This window comes from Choloepus didactylus, chromosome 24 (genome assembly GCF_015220235.1).
Source record: "Choloepus didactylus isolate mChoDid1 chromosome 24, mChoDid1.pri, whole genome shotgun sequence".
NCBI lineage: Eukaryota > Metazoa > Chordata > Mammalia > Pilosa > Megalonychidae > Choloepus > Choloepus didactylus.
Window position 1 is genome coordinate 6,677,890 of NC_051330.1, and position 27,232 is coordinate 6,705,121.

The 27,232-nt window shown below is 34.8% G+C and overlaps 1 protein-coding gene and 1 pseudogene across 4 annotated transcripts in view; both read left to right on the forward strand.

Annotated features, from left to right (window-relative positions):
* WDR27 (WD repeat domain 27) overlaps window positions 1-27,232 on the forward strand; it is a 464,468-nt gene that overhangs the window by 294,525 nt on the left and 142,711 nt on the right. The gene's annotated exons all lie outside the window — the stretch shown is intronic.
* Window positions 11,240-11,549, forward strand: LOC119519698 (annotated as a pseudogene).

A 27,232-nucleotide genomic window follows, 5' to 3' on the forward strand; every position in this document is an offset into this window, starting at 1 on the left:
TGCAAGGTTATGCCTGCTGCTTATCATTATCTACGTTTGGGAGTTTTTCTTAAGATAGGCTGTACACAGAGAATTTTCCAACATTTTCACAGTAGTGGCAGTGCTGCCCTGAAAAAGGGCTCAAGAGTGAGTGTAGGAAGATTTGACTCATCTTACAGAAGTTCATTGTGTGTTGACATTGGTTAAGTCCCTAACTTTTTCTTTTCATAGAACATATTCTAATGAAGGACACAGATATGGGGTGACTAGTGTATCAGGGAGGCTATGACATTAAAGTATATAAAAATTCTTTAAAATGCAGAACAGCATCCCAGAAATAAGGTAGGTGTGTGTGTGTATGTGTATGTGTGTTTGTGTGTGTGTGTTTGTTATGTTTTAGGGAAGCTTGCAACACATTTTAGAAAAGTTATTCTCTAATAGAATTGAGACCTATGGCTCAGGACTACTTTAGAATTCAACCTTGTGGTAATTAATATGTAATTTTTATTTAATGTACTTATGAGGCGTCTATCACAGAGAGGTTAAATGCCTTGTGAGTGATGGAGGGTGGGGTGCATGGCTGCTAGAACACTGATCTCCTGCCTGCAGAATAGTATTTTATTATACCAACAGCAAACATAAGCACCTATGCACCCACTGCAGCCAACACACGGTGAGTGGGCAAATGAAACCACAGAATCAGATCCCAAAACTGAGATTGTGCTTTTACACATGTAAGGTTGTTTACTTCTCTTCCTCAAAACCCACAGTTATATGTGTTGTGAAGCAAAAAATAGGGACTAATGTGTGTAACTCATAGAGAATAGGACAGTAAATTGTAAATTTTGATATGTAGAACAATAAACTAATGAAAGAAGGAGGACAAAACTGTAAAATTAGTAACTTAGGGCTTATTGTCCTCCTTTTTTGAAGTCCATGGGGGTTATTCTAGGGTCACTATCAGGTGTTTCATACAGTGCACTGACCAATCAGTGTAATAGGACACTTACATTTCCAGTGATATCTTTGCAACTGTTGGTGTTTGTAGCTTTTGAGCTATGGCCATGGAAGATGGTTCATATTATATTTAATGATTGTTGATCTAATATCTGGCTAGTGGAAGCTATTTGTTCCCAATGACCTGGCAAACAAGCCTGCTCTGCAAACACTCATGGCTGTGGCCTTCAGCCCTGAGCACATTGTGGTCACAGTAGAAGAATGTGACAGTTGGACTGTAATTTCAGTTCTGCTCAATTTCTTTGTAAATGATTCTTAAACCCAACTTGTAAAATTTTGTCTTTAAATAGATGGCAGCTTTTTGTTATACTCAACACATAGGATTCCTATTACACATCTACTTCTGTTATTGCTGGTTGTTGCACAGTGCTAATGAAGTTGGTGAATTACAAAAATATGGTAACCTTTTCTGGACTCAAGGACAAATAATATTCAATTGAACATCTAAATGATAGCAAGGGAGGAGACACAATAACAAAATTTTCCGCATGTAACGCTCCCAAGTATCAAGGCCTTTGCAAATTTTAATGCTTGTGTGCCTAATAGACATTTTTGAAAGGTGGTCCATTTTAAAATGGGCTGTGTACAAAGCTAATTTGTTTCTGTGATTCATTGCAGAATAATTTAGAGTTGAATTAAAAAGTGGCTCAAGTATAATTTAATCAGTTCAGTTTACATATAAAATAAAGCTCTGTTATAGTGGAAGCTGGGTAGTATATGTGGTGTTTTTATGGGAAATTTAAAATATATATACACAAAAAGAATGTTAGTAGACTCATTTTCATTTTTAACTTTGGAGATATTTCTTAAACCTTTCCCATTATTAAAAGAAAAATACCTGTTTATTTTGGAGAATAAAAAATATAAATGAACAAAACAAAGCAAATAAACAAAAGGAAAAAGCATAACAGCTTTTAATCATTAGTTAAATGATTAGTTACCAACCGGAGGTAATCATTAACATTTTGATGTATTAACATTCAGATATTTTTTCCTGAATATGTGTGGGTATATATGTGTGTGTCTGCACATACAAATGCATATACACAAAAATAAGGTCCTATTACAAATACTGTTTTGGAGCCTGTTTCACATAATTGTTTTGATAGTTGCATAGAATTTTATTATATGGGTGTATACAATTTATTTAATTTCCTAGTGTACCTTCAGATAGCTTTCAATCTGTTTTGCTAATATGCATAATACTATGATGAGCACTTTGTAAACACATTTTTATGCCTCTCTGATTATTTCTCCAGTCACAACATCATTTGTTTAGTAATCATTTCTTTCTTACTAATTTTAAATATTTAAAAATATTTAAATTTTAAATAAAGTTATTACGTTTTTGCATGTATATTTTACAATAGGGAAATAACTGAAACTGTGGAACTCTAACCCATAACATTCTTTGAAATTTGCTAACTACTTGTTAAATTGCACTTGGAAAGTTATCACTTTTATGTATATATGTTATATTCCACAATAAAAATATTTCCAAATCCACCATTTGATAATGTTTTAGATATTCTTAGTTTGGTTTCTTAACGTAGTTTTCTGTTCCATATGTCCCACCTGTTTTGATTATGTAGCTCCATGATAGCTACTCCTCAATATTCTTTAAAATGTTTTTCTCAGCTGTATTTTTTTTCAAAAAAATTATGCAAAAATTTAAGTATATCTAAAAGTAGGGAGAATACTCTAAAGAACTCTAATGAACCCAACGTTCCCATCACCAGCTTAAGCCATTTTCAATACTGCAGCCAACATTGTTTATCTGTTGCTGCCCCCACATACAATTCAGTGTTTTTTAGCATATTCACCATGCTGTGCAACCACAATTACTGTGAATTCCAGAACATTTCTATCACCCCATATCTAGTAGCAGTCTGTCCCAAGACTCTCACACCCAGTTCCCTGGCAAAAATTAATCTACTTTCTTTTCTATATATTTGCCTCTTCTTTTATTTCCCCATAAATTAGGGCCAGTTATTTTTTTCTTAACCGGAAGTGAGTGGCTTCCCATGGGAAGTCTCGGTTTTTCACTTTGGGCCCACCTTGAAGCAAGATCTAGAAATTGGACATAACCCCAAACTGATAAAATTTCACAACACAATAAAGAGAAATAGGCTTTTTCCTGTATATGTCATGAGGAGACAGTGAAGGATTATTATATCACTATTATTATGTCATTATTATAAATTCCAATTGGTCATGGTGTATAATGCTTTTTACAATTAGTAAATTTCCTTTGATTATGAAGACTCCAGTCATGTTGGATTAAAGCCTGTGGTGATTCAGTTTGGCCTTATCTAAATAGTGTCTTTGAAGATCCTATTTACAGATGAGTTCACGCTTGACAGAATAGGTTTAGGACTTGAACTTGACTTTGAGGGGGACATGATTCAATATACATGCCATATAAATGGAATCAGACAATACGTGGTCTTTGAGTGTAGCTTCTTTCACTTATACCTCTTTAAAGGTTTATCCATTTGGTGCATCTAACAGTATTTCATTCCTTTTTATTGCCAAGCAATTTTCCATGGTATGGATATACCTCATTCATTTATCCATTTGTCAGTTGATGGGCTTGTGGGTTGTTTCCACTTTTTGGCTATTATGAATAATGCTGTTATAAACATTCATGTGGCAAGTTTTTGGGTGAACATGTTTCAGGTCCTTTGGGTATATACTTGGGATTGTATTTCTAGGTCTATGTAATTCTACATTTAGCTTTTTGAATAACTTCCAACCATTTTATACAGCAGATGGATCATTTTACAATTCAACCAGCAACGTATGAGGGTTCCAATTTCTCCAAATCCTTGTCAACACTTGTTATTGGCTGTCTTTCTGATAGTAGCATCCTCATGGGGGTGAAGTGGTATCTCATTGTGGTTTTGATTTGTTTTTCCTTGATGACTAATGGTGTTGATCATCTTTTCATGAACTTGTTGGCCATTCAAATATCTTTTTGAAGAAATGTCTATTCCAATTCCTTGCACATTTTTTTCACATTGTTATCTACATTGACTATTTTTTACCATTTTTATTGAAATATATTCACATACCATACAATCATCCAAAGTGTAAAACAATTTTTCATAGTGTCATTATATAGTTGTTCATTAATCACCACAATTTTTGAACAATTTCATTACTCCAAAAAAGAAAAAGAAAAATGAAAGTAAAAAGAACACCCAATTTGTTCCATACCATTTCTCCCCCATATTATTCATTTGCTTTTTGTCCCCATTTTCCTACTCATTTGCCCATACACTGGGTAAAGGGAGTGTGAGCCATAAGGTTTTCCTTGCACATTTTAATTGGGTAATCTTATTATTGCTGAGTTGTACAAGTTCACTATGTATCCTTATCAGATACATGTTTTCCAAATATATTATCCCATACTGTAGGTTGTGTTTTTACTCTTGATTATGTCCTTTGACTCAAAAAATTTTTTTAATTTTGATTAAGTCCAAATTATCCATTCTTACTTAGTTGCTTGTGCTTTTTGTGGTCATATCTAAGAAACAGTTGCCTTATCCAAGGTCATACAGATTTATAACTCTATTTCCTTTTATGAGTTTTATGATTTTAGCTTGTTATGTGTTGGATCCATTTTGAGTTAATTTTTGTATATGTTTTAAGTAGGAGGGTACAAATTCATTCTTTTGCATGTAGATATCTAGTTGTCTCAGCACCTATTATTGAAAATGCAATCCTCATGGAATGGTCTTGGAAACCTTGTTGGAAATCAATTCACCATTGATGTATGGGTATATTTCTGGACTGTCAATCATATTCCATTGTTCTATAAGCTTATTCTTACAGGCCTTGGAACTATTTTCTAATTTTATTCCTAGATATTTTTTTTTTTTTGATGCTATTGAGAATGGAATGTTTTCTTAATTTCATTTTTGGTTTGCTCATTTCTACAGAATTTATTTTTGTGTGTTGATCTTGTATCCTGTAACCTTGCTGAACTTATTTGTTAATAGTTTTTAGTGGGTTCTTTAGAATTTTCTGTATGCAAGAAAATGCCGTCTTCAAATAGAGATAGTTTTACCTCTTCCTTTCCAATCCTGATGCCTTTTATTTCACTTTCTTTCCTAGTTGCCCCACTAACTGGAACCTCCAGTACCATGTTGTATAGAAGTTGTGAGAACAGACATACTCATCTTATTCCTGATATTATGAGAAATGCTTTCAATCTTTTTCCATTAAGTATGATGTTAGCTGTTTTCATAGAAGCCATTTATCAGATTGAGGAAATTTCCCTCTATTCCTAGTTGACTGAGTGTTGTTTTTTTTTTTTTTTTTTAATCATGAAGTGCTATTGGATTTTGTCAAATACTTTCTCTACATCTATTGAGCTGATCATGTGTTTTCCCCTTAATTCTACAGATGTGGTATAATACATTAATTGATTTTCATATGTAGAACCAACCTTGCATTACTGGAGAAATTCCAACTGGTCATGGTGTATAATCCTTTTTACATATTGGTAAATTCCATTTGCTAGTAGTGTTGAGGATTTTTCATTGACATCCATAAGAGATATTGTTCTGTAGTTTTCTTTTCTCATGATGTCTTTGTCTAGTTTTTATATCTGGGTAATTCTGGCTTCAAAGAATGAGTTGGGACTTGTTCCCTCCTCTCTGTTTGCTTTGGAAAATATTGAGAATAATTTATGATAATTCTTTAAACTTTCTGTAGAACTAATCAGTAAAGCCATCTTGTACTGAGCTTTTTTTTCCGTTGAAAGTCTTACGATTACTAATTCCATCTCTTTACTTACGATAGGCCAATTCAAAATTTCTATTTCTTCTTGAGTCAATTTTTTGTCATTTGTGTGTTGCTAGGAATATGTCAATTTCATTTAGGTTATCTAATTTGTTGGCACACACTTTTTCATTGTATTGTCTTATATTCCTTGTTATTTCTGTAAGGCCAATCATAATGTCCCCTAATTTATTCCTGATTTTAGTAACTTGAGTCACCTTTTTTCTTGGTGGTTCTAGCTATGAGTTTATCAGTTTTGTTGCTATTTCTAAAGACACAAATTCTGGTTTTGTTGATTTTCTATATTGTTTTTCTATTCACTATTTTATTTATTTCCACTTTATATTAATTCCTTCCTTTTTCTTGCTTTGGGTTTACTTTGCTTCTTGTTTTCTAGTTCTTGTATGTGGCCTTCTGGATTCCTAGGAATATGTCAGAGCTTTTCAGAGCCCTTTATGCACATCCAATTCCCCAGCCTTTCCTCCCAAGGTTTTTGGTTTGTCTGATGTTTGATCTAACTGCCATATACCTTCATCACAGGCAGAAACAACTAAAGCATTAGCCTGTAATATTTTCATGTCTGTCAGGTAGCAGCTTTAACATCAATCAGTTCCAACTTAGGCAAAACAAAAAGAAGCCTTTGGAGCCAGTCTTCCATGGAGACACCATATAGGTCAAAACAGGTAATTAAAATTCTTTGTGAGTGAGATGCATTCTGCTCCCAGAGGTATAGGGAATGTGGGCTGCTATTTTCAGGGCTACCCTTGAGCTGAGGATGGGGAGTGGGACTTGATGAAAAAACACCACAAATATCACAGTTCTTACTGAGATTCAGCTTTTTTAAAAAAATAATTCTCCCCAGGTTGCTGTAACTCTTTGATTAATTTCCATAGTTCCAAAAAAGTTGATTCTGATGGTTCTGCCATATTTTTCTTTGCTTGTATAGAGGAGTGGTAGTTGGATTTCCTCATTTCACTGTCATTTTCTTCAGGTGTTTTTGTGATTTGTGATTTCATTTTCTAGGTGAATGTTAACATGATTTAGTCACATTGAGGTTGTATTAGGATTGCATTCAACTCATAAATCAATTTACAGTGAATTGACGTCTTTATAATTTTGAATATTTTTATCCAAGAACATGATATACCTTTCTGTTTGTTCAAGTGTTCTTTTATATGACTCTTTTTAGGTTATTGAAAAAAATTAGATCCTTCATAAATTTCATTATGAATATCCAATATTTCATTCCTATTCTCCTCATTTATATTTTTATATTAACAATAGATAAATAATAAATGTTTATATTTATTTATATTCATTTTATATTTCTGAAATGGTCTACAGTGTATTTTTCCATTGCATTTCCTAAGATTTTTTTATTGCTATGGAGGAAATTTATAGATTTTCAAACTCCTTACCTTTTTAAAATAAACACTCATGTACAAATAATAATCATTTTGGTTCCTAATTTCTGTCATATATGTTCCTTATTGTATTTCATCCTCTAATTTTATTAGATAGTATTTTCAAAACATGGTTATATCAGAATGGTGATAGTAAGCATCTTTGTTATAATTCTGGCCTCCTTTGAATGCATTATAAAAAATTATAAAACAAAATTTCAAGTGATGTGGAAGTTTCAGTAACTACTTTTGGATTTATTGGAAATGACTATGGAGTGTTAAAGTGGAGCATGCATCTTTTGTTGCCTTGAACTTTTTTCTCATCGTTTTAGGAACAATCTTCTTTCATTGATTTTTTTGTATTGTTATTGTTGATATTCTTTCTCCATCTTCCTTTCTGATTCAGAAAAATACCATAGTGAAGGAAAGTATACAAAACAAACACATAAAACTCCATGATTTATCACTGGCCTTTGACCCAATAAGTACTGTATCCATTTCCCAAGCACTATTCATTAATTGGTAATCACCTCCTTGCTTTTAGTTTTATTTTTTAAAATACACATCCCTAACACATACATTATGCTTTTCCTTGCTTTTGAACTTTTGATAAATGAAACAGTATCTATTGCTTTTTTTTAGTCATTATGAATAGTGCTACCTGAACATTGTCATCCATGTCTCTTGTGTACACGTGCACACATTTCCGTTGTGTACGTAGCTAGGAAAAGTATATGCATTTTTAATTTTGGTAAATAAATCCAGTATTCCAGAGGTTGTACTGATTTACAGATCTGTCATCCATGTATGAGAGTTTCATTTGCTCTACGTACTTATCAACAGTTGGCATTCTCAGTCTTCTTAATTTTAGCCTTTCTTATGTGTGTGCAGTGGTATTGTATTGTGGTTTAAATTAACATTTTCTTAATTAATAATGAAGTTGAGAATTTTTTCATATGGTTATTTGATATTAGGCAATCGTATTTTACAAAGCATCTGTTCAATCTAATCCTTTTTTGGGTTATCATTTTTATTGATTTGTAGGAAGTTATGTATACATTTCTCAGTGATATGTGTTCCAGATATCTTCCCCAACTTATGGCTTGCCTTCGCAGTCTATTTTTGGTGTGAATTGATGAACAGATGTTTCTTAATATGAATGTGCTCTAGTCTTATCTTATGGCCAGGCCTATTGGGTTCTGTTTAGAAGTCTTTCCCTATTCCAAAGTCATGAAGATACCCTTATGTGTTATCTGTAGAAACTTTATTGTTTTGCCTTTCACTTTAGGATCATCAGTCTATTTGGAAATCATTTTTTGTGAGTTGGGCAAGGTAGGAGTAAAGTTCAATTTTGTTTTCATTTTTATGATTCGTTATCCCAACACCGTTTGTTGAGCAGATTGACCACTCTTGTGTAGCAACTCTTTTGATATATCCATGAGTCTGTTTCTGAGCAATCCTGTTTAGACTCAGTCTATTTATATCTTTGTTCCAATACCATACTGTTCAGACTACACTCATTTTATAATAAGTTTAATATCCAATTGAGCAAGTACTGCTGTCTTGTTACTCTTTTAGACACCCAAGGATACTTTGGCCATTTGTATTTCCATATGTTCTAGTTTGCTAAAGCTGCCAAAATGCGGTATACCAAAACTGCGTTGACTTTTACAATGAGAATTTATTAGTTTACAAGCTTACAGTCCTGAGGCCGTGAAAATGTCCAAATCAAGGCAGTATCAACATGATACTTTCTTCCTGAAGACAGGCTGCTAGCAATCCTCAGCTCTTCTGTCAGATAGCAAGGCACATGGCAGGGTCTACTGATCTCTCCCTTCTCTTACAGGTTTTGTTGCTTCGGCTTCTGGCTTCAATGGTTTCCTCTCTGTTCTGTGGGTTTCTTTCTCAGCTTCTGTCTTTTTTCTCTTTCTTCTGTGTTTACTCTGAATTCCACCCTCTTGTAAAGGACTCCAGTAAGAGGACTAAGACCCACCCGGGACATGCCTCAACTGACATAACCTAATCAAAAGGTTCCACCCACAATAGGTCTGTACTCACAGGAGTGGATTAGCTTTAAGAACATGATCTTCTGGAGTCTATAACACCTCTAACCCATCACACCACATTAATTTAAAATTAATCTTGTTAGATTTCATAAAAATTACCTGTTGGGAGGTTGACTGGATTTGCGTTCAATCAATAGATTAGTTTGGGAAGACACCTTTATAATCCTGAGTCTTCCAATCCATGCAATGGGTGCACCTTTCTGTTTATTTAGGTCTCCTCTTAATAATCTTTAAAATTTTTCTGTGTAGAATATCTTACACGTATTTTTTTTAGATTTTTTTTGGGGGGGCTGATATTTCAGATGCTATTATGAATGGTATCTTCAAAACATTTTACTGTATATTGCTTGTTAGTATATAGAAATGCATTAGATTTTTCTATATTAATTTCATATTCAGTAACCTTCCTAAATGTATTTAATTATAAAATATATATCAGAAGATTCTTTTCTACATAAAGATAAAATCTGTGACTAAAGAGAATTTTATTTCTTCCTTCAGATTCTTGCATATAAATCTAGATTGTGACTAAATGACAGTTTTACTTCTTCCCTTCAAATCCCGTCACTTTTTATTTTATTTATTTGTTCCTTTAGTACACTGGCTAAATCATATAATGCAGTGTTGAATACAAGTAGGAAGATCTTGTCCCAATCCTACAGGGAAAGTTTTCAACATTTCACCACTAACTATGATGTAGATTTCTTTTATTATTATCTTTTTTTTGTAGTTACCCTTGTCAAAATAAACAAGTTCCCTTCTATCCTTCTTTGTTAAGAATGGATGCTGAATGCACAACTATATGATTATACACTGTGGATGATTATAGGGTATGTGGATATATCTCAATGAAACTGTATTAAAAAAGAATGGATGTTAATGTTTAACGCATGCTATTTCTGCATCATTGAAATGATCACAGAGCTTTTCTTGTTTATTCTGTTAGTATAGTAAGTTAGAATTATTTTTTTTAATGTTAAATCAACCTTTTATTCCTAGAACAAATCCAATATTGTCTTAATATATTACCCTTTTAAAATATTGAGGGATTTTGTTTGATAATATTTTTATCATTTTCATTTTTAAATATCTGTGTTTATGATTGAACTTGTCATATATATATAAATTTCTTATAATAGTCTTGTCTTGTTTTTGTAGTAAAGATGTTGTTTTCCTTGTTTTATCTTTATTCATCCTGAAAAAAAAATGCATCTTATCCAGATTTGGAATTTTTCAGCAAACTGATCACATACGGTACCAATTGACCTTCACTTTCTTGATTTATTATATGCCACACAGTTCTCTGAAATCACCAACCAGAGGCCATTGTCAAATTCAGTGACTGCTGGTGGCTCTGCTCTACAGGAGGGCAGCTTTTTCTACCTGTGTTCTCTGGTACTTTAATTCTTTTAACAGTGAATGCAGAAGGCATTTTCAGCTTTTTTTGTTGCTGTATCAGTATCTATTAGTACTGGACCTAGCAAATAGTAGATATGCAATATATATTAATTTAACAAATGAATAAATGACCATAATTTCTAACACATTGCATTAGAAAGGTTTCTGTTTTAGCAGCTCCTTCAGGACTTTGTTTATAAGTAATTTACAGCTTGGAATGTCATATTCTATTCCTAGATGCTCCTACTTATTGCCTGGTTGTTTTGCGGAAGTTGTTATCTCTGAATATGTGTGAAATGTCATACTGGATAAATAAGATTTACTTTGTTATACATCTTTGCTAAAGTTCTGTATCAGGAGACAAAAAGTAAGGTTCTGAATTACTTCAATGGTAATTTTAAAGATGACTACAAATTCTTTTATACTTGTCTCATTAAGAGGCGGGGTCTGTGTCCTCTCGGCTTCAATCTGGGAATTCTTGTGACCGGTTAGACCAATTAAGTATGACAGAAGAGATGTGATGTGATCCAAGGCCGAGCCCACAAACCGGTACAGGCTGCTTCCTCCGAGAGAACCATCGGTGGAAGGATGTTGTGCGAGAAATGTGAAAAGAAACTCGTACTGTCATCACTCCAGATACGCAGAAAGATGGCGCAAGGACTACCACAGAAAGTGGTGGAAGAAAGCAGAATGAAAACAAAGCTTTGACATCAAAATAGCAAGATCTGATCCACATGGAAAGCATAAATTCTCCACTTGCAGGATTTGTAAAAGTTCTGTGCACCAACCAGGTTCTCATTACTGCCAGGGCTTGCCTAGCAAAAGGGCATCTGTGCAATGTGTGGAAAAAAGGTTCTGGATACCAAAAAACTACAAGCAAACATTGGTCCAATTGTAATGCAGTTTCTGGCTTTCTATATGATTTTACTTTCTGTCTTAAATTTTTAAGGCATCACATGGATGTTTTAAGACAACTAATTAAGTTTAAACCAGGGAACTTGATTGGTAGTCATTCTTTTGCTCTCAAGAAGTTCTGAATAGCAAAAATGTAACTGTCTTCTGCCTTAAGTTGTTATTTTCCTTACAAGCATTTTATCATATTGGAATGAAAAATTTCCAGTTCTCCATGAACTTTTTATTTAATATTATTTATATAACTCTTATTTTCCCCCTCCCTCCACTTTATTTATAGGTACTGCAAAGGTGGGAAGGTTACTGATATTTTGCTCTGAACTCAGCATCTAGGCTTGTAATCCTTATCTCATTCCCTTACAGGTTGCATAGTTCTTAGAATCAGCAGTCCCTTAGTTAACGGCAGTTCACACGGTTTTAGACCATTATTGCTGAATGGCCCCTTAGTAATTAGCCCATACTCAAGTCAAAGACAAGTTGGATTTGTGATTTTTTTAAAATTTGTTCTTGAAGCCAGAGTACTAGTTCCTTTCATATAAGAACAAGAACACAAATAACCACCCTGCCCGGTGTCCAGATGCATGCACCGTATTTCAGAACACGTACACACACATTACCTTCAATTCGGACTGTCATGAAAGTCAGAAGAACAGTGTCTGTCCCTGATGACATGTCATGAAAATGAATCAGCACTCCTTGGGAAAGCTCTTTGAAGCAGAAACCAAACTTTTTGACACCACTCCCCCCAACATCAAAAAAAGAAATAAATAGTAATAAACATCTTGACTCTTTTTTATAGTATTGACTGCTGAAAGACTATTTTGAGGTTTCAAAGAAGGGTTTGTTTTTTTTTAAACCCTGCTTTAAGAGATTCAGGAACTCTGCTTTTGAGACCTGTAGCCTACTATGGGAGAGCAAAAAACTATTCTTTATTGCCAACTGCAGTATGCATAAATATCTATCACTATAAACTGTGTACAATAGGTGATGTGACAATATATATGGTATAGATATTGCGTTTTCATTTTAAAATTATTATGAGAAGTATTTAAAGTTTTACCCAAATTATCTACAAGGTTTTAAAGGTATTTTTTTCTTAGGATATCCCCCCAAATTATAAGGATAATGCATAAATACAATCAATAACAGTAGCTCTGTTAACAGCAGGACAGGAATTATCCTCTCATGCTTTAATCAATTTGATATTTTTAATTAAAAGCATAACACAAGGGAGCTGTAACAGGACCTGGTTATTCATTGTCCCAGATCCACTAAAAATTGGGTTGGTTGACTTTGAGAAAACTATGTTTCTTGGGTTTCAGCTAAGATCTGGGCTTCCATAAGCTCACATTTCATATTCAGGCCTTGAGTCATCAGCTTCCATGAGTGGGATCTAGTGGCCAGACTCAGGTTCTCTGATGAAGATTTTTGATAGTATCACTTCTCAGAACTGAATATAAGTATGATAAATCTTCATATTATCAAAATGGTAATATTACTGCCATAAATTGAGTAGAAGTAGTGGGTATTAGATGAGAAGAAAAATCCCTAAAAAGAAAACATGAACATAAAATATTTTTTGAAGGAAAGCATAAAAATATAATAAAATGAGACCACAAACTAAGGCCAAATATATCTTTTATCAAAGTAAATGTAAAAGTGATAAAATAACCCATTAAAAGAATCTCAGATTGTATTTTAATAAAACAAAACTAGAAACAACAATAGAACACTTTCCAAGTAAGTTTTGTATGTTCATTGGAATATTCAGCCATCAAAATGGTAAAAGAATTACATATGTGCACGTAAGTTTGTATATACATATGGAAATAATCTGGAAACTATTAGTACTGTTTTTCTCTGTGGTATGGGACCAGGGGTTGAGAAAAGGGAACTTATCCTTTTCTAGCTTTATGCCAACCACCTAATTTTAAATACCTTTTAGCTCCTGGTTCCCTTACCTGGAAGGATGGGAGAAGGGTACAAATAATATTTTTAGTATCTCAGAAATATTTTCTACATTTATATGAACATATTTGTTTATATTTATTTTGGGAATTTTAAGTGGAAGGAAAATGTATACATTAAGAAGAAAAGCAAACCCAATACAGCTTCTCCTTTGTTGTAGAACGCTCATCCCTGGGGACTGAGCCACAGTGCAAGGAGCCCAGCTGCTGTGCTAAGGGCACCATGCTGGGGAGGCCATGTGTGTGTGTGTGTGTGTGTGTGTGTGTGTGTGTGTGTGTGTGTGTCCGCATGCGGACACTCCCTTCGTGGGGACCCAAATTCCTGACCCACAAAATTGTGAAATAGAATAGTAAAATGATTGCTATTTTAAACCACTAAGTTTTGGGGTAGCTTTTAGTGCAATAATAAATAATTGGAACAACTTTTGCATATTTTCTCATTTTCTTTTTTTTTTTTCCTTTGGAGATATATTTTCTTAATCTATTTCCATTGCCTTTAGAATTGATGGTGATTTCATGCATATCTTAACATTACCATTTCTATTACCATTTCTATTAGCCTTAGTTTTCTATATTGTCTCTTTCTTGTCTCTTCACTGTTTTTGTTGTTGTTGTTTTTGTTTTTTAACAAAAAGACTATATTAGTACTACCACCCAGGCACTATTTTTCCATGCTTTCTTGGAACAAGGAACATGACCTTCTGTTAGTACCAAATCAAAAGTGACTCAAGCTATTATCTTTAATATCCAAATTAAAAAATGTGTTTCTATTGAATTCTGATGTTTCTATGGGTGTTTATATTTCTTGTAGCTAAGAGCAAGCATCCCTGTTAGTTTAATTGTGGCACAACATAAACTCACCTTAGAATTCCCCAACCATAAGGCTTTTGTCAAATACTAAGACAGTTTCAAATCCTCCAAACGTTGCGAATCTGTTTCTATAATGCTAATACCTAAAATACATGGAACAGGGTTTTTTAGCCACATGCCATTGTTATTCTTCTTGGATGAACAATTGATCTGTTATTTTAACAAACTTTGTGTAATAAAGTTACAGCCATACTAAAGGATCTTGGACTAAAATTTTTCCTTTGTGCATTTTCTTGGGTAAAACTAGATCTTGCATCATTTCCTCATTGACCATTTTCCTTTATGTTCCCTTTGGCCGTGCACTCTCCTTACCAGGGCTTAAAATGCCCTGCCTAATTGTCCCCTGCTTACCTCTCCATCATTTTTTCCCTTTTAAGCTTCAGCCAAATTGGCCTTTCTCTTCCTCAAACATATTAAGCTTGTTCATTCTCAGAGCTTTTATGCTTTCTGTTCCTCTTGCCTGGAAGATTTTTCTCTCTGTTTTATTTGGGTGCTTCACATCCTCTGTTGAATGGTGGGTGGGCAGTGCCCCTCTCCCTGTTCCCAAGAATTTATAAGGATGTCAGGATGAATGACACAGCCGCACCAATGGATGTGCAATGAAATTTATTACACCAAAAATAACAAAAGAATTCCCCAGGAAAAAGGTTCGGAATCTGTCTGGAATGAAGCACAAGCGAAGCAGAAAAAGTGAGCAGGGCCTGATAGTGTATAGGGTTGAGGCTGGTTAAGATTTTGCACTTGGGCTGGGGTTTGTGAGGTTTTAACTTCCCATAGATGCCAAGGGATGTGGCACTTTGTCTTTATTATTCATATGTGAATTGGAGCAGGTAAACTCTCTGACCCCCTATTTCTATAATGGCAACAGTGATCATTTCATCACAAAGTTGTAGTGAGGAGTAGAAATACTAATAAATACGAATACATGTAAAGCCCCTAACCTTGTGCGTGAACATAGCTGACCTTGGTATAAACAGGTAGCCACTGTTACCATTTAGATGGTATGGAAACCCACGGATTGTTTGAAGAAGAGATATTCATATTAGATGTATTTCAGAAATGCTACGTTTCTTATTTTGGTATTTTCACGGCCCTACTTTGACATAATTAAATAAAGCAGCTTGGAATATGCTGAAAGAAAAAAAAATTCTGAACCTATGCATTTTTTTAACCATAATTTCTGTGCATTTCCTAGGCCCTACCAAGGTGGGTTTGAAACACTCAAGTTTGTAGTGTGTCATCAGGAGAGGCAGTGCGATTGCATTGTTATGTCTTATAGTTGTGTGGTCTTGGGCCTTTGTGATGAGTATCCTTCATCTGTAAAATGGGGGCAATAATACCCCACAGGCTTGTTATGAGACTTAATAATAATGGCTGTAAAACTCATAAAACCTTGTCTGCTTGTCATAGCCTTTTCCAGAACAAAGTGGCTAAATGGAGTGACTCAGTTTGAAGTTCCCTTGAGGCTCTATGATTGTGTATTATGGACTTAAGAGTTTTTTTGTGTTTTTTTTTTTTCCTTTTGGTTATCTGGGATGCCAAATTGTGAGTAGGTTTAGAAATGTTTGACATTTTTTTCCTTTTAAATTTTTGGCTTTCCTATATTAAAATAATCTAAACAATTAATTGTTCAACTAGAACACTGAACTAATGCCTTGGATAAAATCTTTCATAGACTCCCATGTAATAGAGCAACTCAGAGTGACTCACTATTTGCTTAACTCTCATGTGGTGACTCTATTGAAATGTTAGTTTCAGGAGATACTGTGATTTGTTTATGGAAAAACCTTCCTATTCACTTTTTTAAAGCCCGGGTTGAAAATTGGGTGTGAACCATTACAGACTAAAACTTCATGTTTGGTTCTTTCCTTCCCTCAAGGGAAAAAAAGGAGCCAGGAAGAGTAGAAGATTTAGGGTTGGATAATTTCATAATTTTTAAAGACTGAAGCAACAAAATAATTTGTTTGTTTAATTTAACGGTGATACATGACAACAGAAATGACTTGTTTAAAGTTTTCTCAAAACTTAAACATTGGAACTTTGAAAAATTGATATCAAAGAATCATTTATGGTTCCATTTATGTTTTCAGTTTAGCTTTTAAAAAAAATACACATTGAATTCCTTGATGGTTGACTAAATGAAATTTGCTAGATATGACCAATATACTGGCTGAGCTGCTAATGATTTTAGGGTGAAGAATTCTTTAAATATTATAATAGCTATTAAATTTTATCTAGGAATTTTACTTTAATTACATTTAGATATAAAATAGAAATAGCATATTATTATTTAAAATAAAAGTATCAATTATTAAAAAGATTAACAGGAATCAGAGTTTTTGATTAAGAATAGTTTAAAATTTCAAAACCTATGGATATAAAATTTCTGCATTCAATAAGAAGACACTATAATTTGATAAACCAGAGGCCATTAACATATGGAGGACAATTTTTGAATACATATTTCTTTCAGTTATAGTTCTTTTTTTCTATTTAGAAGGAAATAATTTATAACATTTTATACCAGTTACCATACTAGTTAAAGCTATTTTTAACATTATTTGGCTTGAATTCCTTTGTTATAAGAGAAACAATGTAAATTGTCACCTACAGATATATGAGTGTGATAGCAACTATTTAAATGAAAATCCATACTCTTCTCAATCATAGAATTTTATCATAATCATACTATAGGGGAACAGTCAACTAATGACCATGGATTATTGTGTTTAAAGATTACAAAACAGTAAATTATCTGTTCTTGTATCTATCCATCCATTCGTCCATCCATCTTTCAATTCGTCCATCCATCTATTTTTCTATGAATGATAATTTAAAACCATATTAGATGATGACAGATATGGACATTAGCCTAAATGTTAAGTATAATTTGAGGACGAAGATAATGTCTAGAAGAGGGCTGGCAAACTTATTTTGCAAGGGGCTCAATAGTAAATATTTTAGGCTTTGTGGGTCAGAAGGCAAAATTGAGGATGGTATACACATACTTACATATGAAGAAAGGAGACAAATTTACATGATTATTTTATTGGTGGTATGCAAAATATAATAATAAAAATGAGTGTGGTTTTTCTTTTTTTGTAATATAGATCTATTTTATATATAGATCTATGAGAAGAATGAAATTCTTGGATTGTTTTTGGATAATATTTTGCTTACTTGTGGTTCAAAGTTAGTGTTCCCTATCATCAAAATCAATTGCAAATATTCACATTAGTGCTATTCTGTGATAAAATTTTATGTATTTAATTTTTGAAAATGTGTTTTTACACAGATAGTTAAATACTGATATTGATAAATACTGAATTTTAACTGAGCATATTCATTGCTTGGCAGGTATTCATAGAATGTTATTAGCTTTTTCTCTTGATATTTGCCTTTTAGCATGTCATTACATTGCAGATTAATCATTTCCAATTGAACTTTAAGTGAAGTCTCCTCAAATGCACAAAAAGATTTTGAAATATGGAAATTTCCTTTTCCCTTGCTTTGAGGTTCAAAAAATGCTGCTGGAACTGTAGTTCAAATCCAGAAAATATTTCCACTTCAAATTTATGTGGGAATGGAGAGCTTGCTTTGTGTTACAACTTTTGAAAGCACAAGAAGCATATAAAGCAACTTGATACTATTTGTGATTCAAGCATTAGTTATCCACATAAATTTATCATAGCATAAGTTTTGTCTATAATCACTGTTTTGCCTTCTAAGTTTTGGTTAAATTAGTTACAAAACATTATCATGTCTGCAGCTAAAGCTAATTCCACAGCCATTATTACATGAGTGGTAAAGGACAGTTCTCTCAGAAAATTTTTGGTCTCGATCCTGAGCTCAAGAAGTTGCAATAAAACTTTACAGCTACTAGTCAGTAACCTGCTTGGTGTTAGGGCAAGTCAGGTTGAAGTACTTAACCTTAATGAAGGTTAAGTTTGTAAGAATGAATGAAGTCCATCTTTAACATTACTGATTCAATGACACATGATAGATTCAAATATTTTCCAAAAAATCTGCTGACAAATAATACAATGAAGAATCATAGGCTTTAAATACCTTACATTTTCACAAGCTTTGTAAGTTTTTCAACTAAGCCTTTTTCTGATCCACACATGTTTAGCACCATTACTTGCAGCACATCTTGGCAGACTTCGCTCCAGGTTATACTGAATTTGTGTTTTCTCAACATCTTTCATAAATTCTCATCTGACCAATATCAGCCACATTTGTTGGCTGATCAAGAGGCAAGGAAAACACTTGAAATAACTTGCCTTATTTTTAAATGGATCATTGATGTTTCCAGCAATGTTATCTCAACACTCAAGCAGCTCAACAGTGTTGTTTTCATTCAGTTTTAATTCTTACATGGATGTGACCCATTGCAGAGATAATATGCTACATACGATGTTTTAAAGCCCATATCCACTGGCAAGTAATAAAGATACACATTTTAATGTCAAATTAATGAATAGATTTCTAATCAAAATTAAAAATGCAAATGGAAATGGTCCAATAACCAAATCTACACATGTTAGTATCTACTTCTGGTTTGTCAAAGGATATGTCCCATTTATAATAGCACATATCTGGTCCATACGCTTTATTCACCTTATTTTTACCTTCCATATCAGTACAGTCTGTTAAGACAAGGTGCTGAAAGGTTTCATTGAAAGGGCATACATTTTGGAAGATGATATAGGTAGATATACAACACACCCGTAATAACTGTATGTTTGACTCTGTTAATATGCTTTGTAAATTTATGGTACTATGTTGCTTTCTTTTGTTCTTGAGATGATTATATTTTTCTTCTTTATTCAATCAGACTTGTACCACAATGTTTTGGTTTTCTTGGACTTCCAGACTGTCCTGGTTTGAATCTATTATTATGTCCTCCACAAAGGCTATGTTCTTTTAATCCAATCTTGTGGGTACAGACTTATTATGGGTGGGATCTCTTGATTGGGTTGTTTCCATGGTGATGTGAGCCACCCAACTCTGGGTGAGACCTTTTGATTAGATTATTTCCATGGAGATGTGGTCCCACCCATTCAAGGTGGGTCTTGAGTAGTTTACTGGAGTCCTTAAGAGAGCTCAGGGGCCAAAACCCAGATGCTTGGATGCAGAATGAAAGAATTTGGAGATGCTGAGCTAAAAGACAAAGCGCAGAGTTTGCTCTGGAGAAGCTAAGAGAGAACCTCCAGCGCTTAGAGAGAAATGCCCTGGGAGAACAAGCAAGGATGCAGAGGAGCTGAGAAAGAGAAACTGAGAGAGACAGAAGCCCAGAGACATTTTGGAGAAAGCCGTTTTGAAAACCAGAACCTGGGAGCAAAGGACCAGCAGATGCCAGCCACATGCCTTCCCAGCTGACAGAGGTGTTGTGGACACCATTGGCATTTCTTCAGTGAAGGTATCCTCTTATCGATGCCTTAGTCTGGACACTTTATGGCCTTAGAACTGTAAGTTTGTAACCTAATACATCCCCTTTATAAAAGCCAATCCATTTCTGGTATTTTACATCTTTAGCATCTTTAGCAAACTGGAGCACATCTTTAGCATCTTTAGCAAACTGGAGCACAGAGAGTCATTACAAAGGAAGGCAAGATTTGAAGATTTTATGCCCCAGATATTTATTTGGGCAAAGTTACTCCAATAAAATAGCCACCAACAAGAGCCTTGAAATTCTGTTTTGATCACTTACTCCAAGCTTTGTCAACGTGGAAATGCATTAAATTGAGCAGTTGCTCAACATTTATTGTGCAAGGAAGAGTATTTTACATAGTACATGAATTATTACATGTATATTGATTAAGTTTTTTCCTGGAAATTTCAAATGAATGGGATGTGTTTCTCGATTTCTTCCCAGCAAAGTATAAACAAGACCAAAATGGATAAAAAGTGGAAAAATTAATGCTTGGAAGTTCTCTAAGTATAGCTTCTAAAGTGGTGGCATGTTCGATTTTTAGGCTCAGATGAAAACACTACACATTTGCAGAGAAATCACAATTCCATTGAAAACAGGAAGATGTTCTAAAAATGCATATCTGTACTGTAGAGCTAATTGGTGGAAGTGTGATTTATCAGTTTAATGGCTAGCATATTTTTAGCTAGTATATATGCATCTGATAAATATAGCAGCTGAGCTGGTCTTTGGAAGGCAATATAGGATAATGCAGTTCCTCATAAAGTGTGATCCCTTGGCTGACAGCATCAGCACCTCCTGCAAGCTTGTTAGAAATGCATAACCTCAGACTCTTGCCCAGTTGTTCAAAATAAAAAACCCTGAGCATGGGGCCCAGCAATCTGTATTTTTTTCTTTATCAGAGAAGCTGAGGGTTTACAAAACAATCATGCATAAAATACAGGATGCCCATATACCACCCCACCTCCAACACCTTGCATTGGGGTGGAACATTTGTGACAATTGATGATAAGACAGTTTTATAATTGTACTATTAATTAAAGTCCATGGTTTAACTTAGGGTTCACTGTGTGGTGTAGTTACATGGCTTATTAAAAAAATTTTATTCTGTTTTCATGCAACCTAATGTTTTCCCTTTTAAACATATTCAGATATATACATTTCAGTGCTGTTAATTGCATTCCCAATGTTGTGCTACCTTCACCACTATCCTTGATTCCAAATAGGAACCTTGTACATTTTAAGCCTTAACATCCCATTCCCTATCCCCATTCATCCCCTGGTAACCTATGTTTTAGATTCTGACTATGAGTTTGCTTGTTCTAATTGTTTCAAATCAGTGAGATCATACAATATTTGTCCTTTTGTGACTGGCTTATTTCACTCAACATGATATCTTCAAGGCTCATCCATGTTGTTGCCTGTATCAGGACTTCATTCTTTCTTACAGCTGAATAATATTCCATTGTGTGTATATAGCACATTTTATTTATCCATTCATCAGTTCATGGACACTTGGGTTGCTTCCGTTTTTTGGGCAATTTGAATAATTCCACTATGGACATTGGTGTGCCAATATCTGTTCCAGTACCTGCTTTCAATTCTTTGGGGTATATAACTAGTAATGAGATTCCTGGGTCATATGGTAGTTCTGTGTTTAGCTTTTTGAAGAGCCATCCAACTGTCTTCCACAACAGTTGCACCAATTTACATTGCCCCCAGCAATGAATGAGTGTTCCTATTTCTCCAACACTTGTTATTTTCCTTTTTTTTTAGCAGCCATTCTAATGAGTCTGAAATAGTATCTCGTGGTTTTGGTTTTAATTTCCTTGATGGCTAACGATTATGAGTATCTTTTCATGTGCTTTCTGCCCATTTGAATATCTTCTTTAGAGAAATGTCTGTTCAAGTCTTTTGCCCATTTTAAAATTATGTTGTTTTCCTTTTTGTTGTTAAGTTGAAGGATTTCTTTATATATACTGGATATGAATCCTTTATCAGATATGTGATTTCTAAATATTGTCTCCCATTGTGTAGGTGGTTGTTTTACTTTCATGATGAATACTTTTGAGGAATAAACATCTTTAATTTTGATGAGGTCCCATTTATCTATTTTTTCTTTTGTTGCTTTTGCTTTGGGTGTAAAGTCTAAGAAACTATTGCCTAATACAAGGTCCTGAAGATGCATCCCTAGGTTTTCTTCTAGGAGTTGGATACTTCTAGCACTTTCATTAAGGTCTTTGGTCCATTTTGAGTTGATTTTTTTATATGGTGTTTGGTAGGGTGCTTTTTTTTTTTTTTTTCCAAATGGAGAGTCCAGTAATTCCAGCAATGGTAATGTTCTTTACCAATTGAGTGACCTTTACCACCCTTCAAAAATCAGTTGGCCATAAATGTGACAGTTGATTTCTGAGCTCTAAATTGTGTTCCATTGGTCTATATGTCTGTCCTTGTGCCACTATCATGTTGTTTTGATTCCTGTGGCTTTGCAATAAGTTTTAAGATCAGGAAGTGTAAGTCTTCCAATTTCGTTCTTCTTTTTTCAAAATGGCTTTAGCTGTTTGTGACCCCTTACCCTTCCATATAAATTTGATGATTGGCTTTTCCATTTCTGCAAAGGTTGTTGGAATTGTGATCGTGATCACATTGAATCTGTAAATTACTTTGGGAAGTACTGACATCTTAATGGTACTTAGTCTTACAACCCAGGAACTTGGTTTGTTCTTCCACTTATTTAGGTCTTTAATTTCTTTTAGCAATGTTTTGTAGTTTTCTGGATACAAGTCCTTTACATCCTTGGTTAGATTTATTCCTAGATACCTGATTCTTTTTGTTGCTATTGTGAATGATATTCTTTTCTTGATTTCTTTCGCTGATTGTTCATTGTTTGTGTATGGAAACACTACTGATTTGGGGACGTTAGTCTTGTACTCAGCCACTTTGCTGAATTCATTTAGTGGCTCTAGTAGCTAATACAAATAGGGAAAGTTTTACTTCTTCCTTTCCAATTTGGTTGCCTTTTACTTCTTCTTCTTGCCTTATTGCTCTGGTAAGAACTTCCAGTATAATCCTGAATAACAGTGGTGACAGTGGGCATCTTTGCTTTATTCCTGATCTTAGATGGAAAGCTTTAAGTTTTTTTCACCATTAAGTAGGGTGATAGCTGTGGGCTTGTCAGTTATGCCCTATATCATGATGGGGAAGTTTCCTTCTACTCATGGTGTTCCAAGTTTTTTTTGTTTTGTTTTGTTTTGTTTTTTTCTTCAAGAAAGGGTGCTTAGTATCTTGTCAAATAGATCAAGATGTATTTCTTTTCTGCTTCAAGAGGATTATGTGTTTTCTTTTCCTTCATTCTGTTAGTGTGGTATATTACATTAATTGATTTTCTTATGTCACACCAATGTTTCACATGAAGGATAAATACTCCTTGATCATGGTGTATAATTCTTTCGATATGCTGTGGGATTTGGTTTGCTAGTATTTTGTTGAGTATTTTTGCTTCTATATTCATAAGAGATATTGGTCTGTAATTTTCTTTTCCTGTGGTATATTTATTTGACTTTGGTATGAGAGTGATATTGGCCTTATAGAATGAGTTAGGGAGTGTTCGTCCCTCTTCAGTTTGTTTCTGGTCTTTTCTTTGTTGGGAGTTTTTGATTACTGATTCAATCTCTTTATTAGTAATTGCTTTGTTGAGTTCTTCTATTTCTTCTTGGGTCAATGAAGGTAGTCTGTGTGCTTCTAATAATTTGTCAAGTTGTCTCGGTTATCTAATTTATTGGCATATGGTTGTTCATAGTATCCACTTATAGTCCTTTTTATTTCAATGCAGTTGGTACTAATGTCCCCCTAGTCATTTCTGATGTTTTTTATTTGTGTTCTCTCTCTTTTTTTGTTGTCACTCTAGCTAAAATGCATCAATTTTATTGATCTTTTGAAAGAACCAACTTTTGGTTATTGATTCTATTATTTTTTTGTTTTCTATTTCATTTATCTCTGCTCTAATCTTTGTTTTTTCCCTCCTTTTGCTCACTTTGGATTTAATTTGATCTTCTTTTTCTAGTTCTTCCAGTTTTGAAGTTAGGCCTCTGATTTGACATCTTTCTTATTTTTTTAATGTAGGCATTTAGAGCTATAAAATTTCCTCTCAGCACTTCCTTTGTAGCATCCCATAATTATCTTATGTTGTATTTTCATTTTCATTCACCTCAAGATATTTCCTAATTTCACTTCCAATTCCCTCTTTAACCCATTGATTATTTAAGAGTATGTTGTTTAATTTCTACATATTGATGAATTTTCCATCTTTCCCACTGTCATTGATTTCTAGCTTCATTCTGTTGTGGTTGGAGAAGATACATTCTATGATTTCAATATATTTGAATTTATTGAGACTTATTTTGTGGCCCCATGTATAGTCTCTCCTGGAGTATAATCCATGTGCACTTGAAAAGAATGTGCATTCTGTTTTGGTTGGGTGCATTGTACTATATATGTCTGTTTTAGTTGGTTTAGTGTATCAATCAAGTCCTGTACTTTCTTATTGATCTTCTTACTAGATGTTCAATCCATTATTGGAGTGGAGTGTTGAAAGTCTCCTACTACTGGTGTAGACCCATTAACTTCTCCCTTTAAGTCTGTCAGTATTTACTTCGTATATTTTGGGTTTCTGCTGTTAGGTTTATATATATTTGTAATTGTTACATCTCCCTGTTGAATTGTCCCCTTTATCAGTATATAATGACCATCTTTTTCCCTTATAACTGTTTTGGACTTAAAGTCTATTTTATCTGATATAGTATAGCTGCCTCAGCTCTCTTTTGGTATATTTTTTCTATTTTACATGGTATATTTTTTCTATTCTTTCACCCTAAACTGACTTGTATCTTTGAGTTTAAGGTGAGTCTCTTGCAGACAGCATATAGTTGGGTCATACTTTTTTTCCATTCTTCCAGTTTCTGCCTTTTGACTGGAGAGTTTAATCGATTTACATTTAAATCCACTACTGACAATATAAGGATTTATTCTGCCATTTTGCTATTTAGCTTTAGCCTTTGTAAGTCATACAGTTTTGCCCCTCACTTAGTTTACTGGCTACTTTTATATTCACTTGTTTTGTGTTGTACCATATTGAGTGCCTTCTCATTTCTATCTGTATATATTTTCCATCTATTTTCCTTGTGGTTACTATGGGTGCTTTGGTTTGGTAAAGCTGCTGGAGTGCAATATCCAGAAATGGACTGGCTTTTAACATTGGGGATTTATAAGCTTATAAGTTTACAGTTCTAAGGGTGTGAAAATGTCCAAATTAAGGCAACAACAGGACGATACCTTCTCTGAAGACCAATTACTGGCAAGCTTGGGCTCCTTTTTCAGATAGCAGGGCACCTGGGGATGTCTGCTGGTCCTTCTCTCTCGGGTTTTATTGCTTCTAGCTTCTGGCTTCAGTGGCTTCCTCTCAGCTTCTCTGAGCTTTTTGTGAGCTCTCTTGGTTTCATCCGTATCCTCTCACTGGAATCCTCTTATAAAGGGGATTGAGTGAGGTGGGTCCCATCTCAGTTGAAATAACCTAGTCAAAAAGTCCCACCTACAGTAGGTCTGCACCCACAGGAATGGATTAAAAGACCAGGATCTTTTCTGGGGTACATACAGCCTCCAAACTACCACAATGAGGTTAAAATTTAACATCCTAAATATGTAACAGTCATATTTGGTTTGATACCAAATTAATTTCTATAGCATGCATATATACTTTTCCTATACCCCCTGGCCCCCAACAGTTTTTTTGAATTTGTTAACACTTATATCATTTTCCTTTTATGTCCAAAAACATAGATTTATCATTACTTTTTATGCATTTGCATTTTAGCACCTGTTGGAAGAATGAAGTAAAGTTACGTGCCAAACAATACATTACAATAATGCTGGCATTTATAGTTACCCAGATGGCTGCCTTTACCACAGGTCTTTATGTCTTTATGCAGCTATGAACCATCTAGTGTCCTTTTCTTTCCGTCTGAAGAGCTCCCTTCAGCATTGCTTGTAGGACAGGGCTAGCGGTGATGAGCTCCCTCAGCTTTTGTTTATTTGAGAATGTCTTAATCTCTCTCTCATTTTTGAAAGAGATTCTCACTGGATATAAAATTCTTGGCTGGCAGTTGTTTTCTTTCAGCACTTTAAGTATTTCAACCCACTGCCTTCTTGCCTCCATGGTTCCTGATGAGAAATTGGCACTCAGTCTAATTGGGCCTCCCTTGTACATAACATACTGCATTTATCTTGGAGCTTTCAGAACCCTCTCCTTGTCCTTTCCATTCAGTAGTAAAATCAATATATGACAGGCTGTATGCGTCTTCATGTTTATCCTGTTTGATGGTCTCTAAGCTTCTAGGATGTGCATATTCGCATCTTTTGCTAAGTTTGGGAAGTTTTCTGTCATTATTTCTTTGACTATTCCTTCTGCCCCTTTCTCTCTCCCTTCTCCTTCTGTGATTCCCATAACTTGTATATTCATGTGTTTGATAGTGTCCCATAAATGTCTTAGGCTATTTTTGCTTTTAGTATTTCTTTTTTCTTTCAGCCTCTCACCCTGACTCATTTCAAGTGTCTTGTCTTCAAGCTCACTGATTATTTCTTCTGCCAGCTCCAATCTGCTCTTGAAACCCTTCTGGGCATTTTTCATTTCATTTACTGTGGTCTTCAATTCCAGTAGTTTTGTTTGGTTCCTTTTAAAAATTTCTGTCTCTTTACTTATACTCTCATATTTCTCATATTGTTCATTCATTGTTTTCCTGATATCTTTAAGTTCTTTCTCTGCGGTCGCAGTTGATTCGTCTGGGGGGGGGTGGCGGCCGGTTGCTAAATCCTATGCTCTCGGGATTGCTCGGAGGGTACCGGCGGCGGGGGCTCTTTCCCGGAGGCGAGGGCGAGGCGGGGGACTGGGCCCGGTCCCCGGCGGTGGCGTGCAAGGTGTGGAGGGCGGCGAGAAGGAACAGGCGGGACACGTTTCTTTGAGGGTGAAGAAGCCAAGAGAGTTTATTAGGGGAGAGTACAAGCTTATATCGGGCGGTTTAGAGGGCGGGGTAGCTGTAGGGGTTAAAGGCTTGGATTGGTTCTGAGAGGGCGCGGAGGTTGATTGAAAAGGGGCGGGAGTTGCTCCGGTAACGAAGAGGGTGGAGGGTGCGGGTAAGACACGGGGGGGGGGGGGGGGGTTTTTTGTCCGGCAAGCCCTCCCCAACGGTTGTACTTTGGGGTGAGGAAATGGGGCCTGCATTCGGCTCCACTTTCTCAGGCCCGGGGGGCCGTGGAGGGTGCTACCACCCGTGCCCCACTACCTTTCCTAGGGGCTGATCAGTTCCCCTGGCCCAGGCCCGCCAAGTCGGAACTCGATAACAGTGT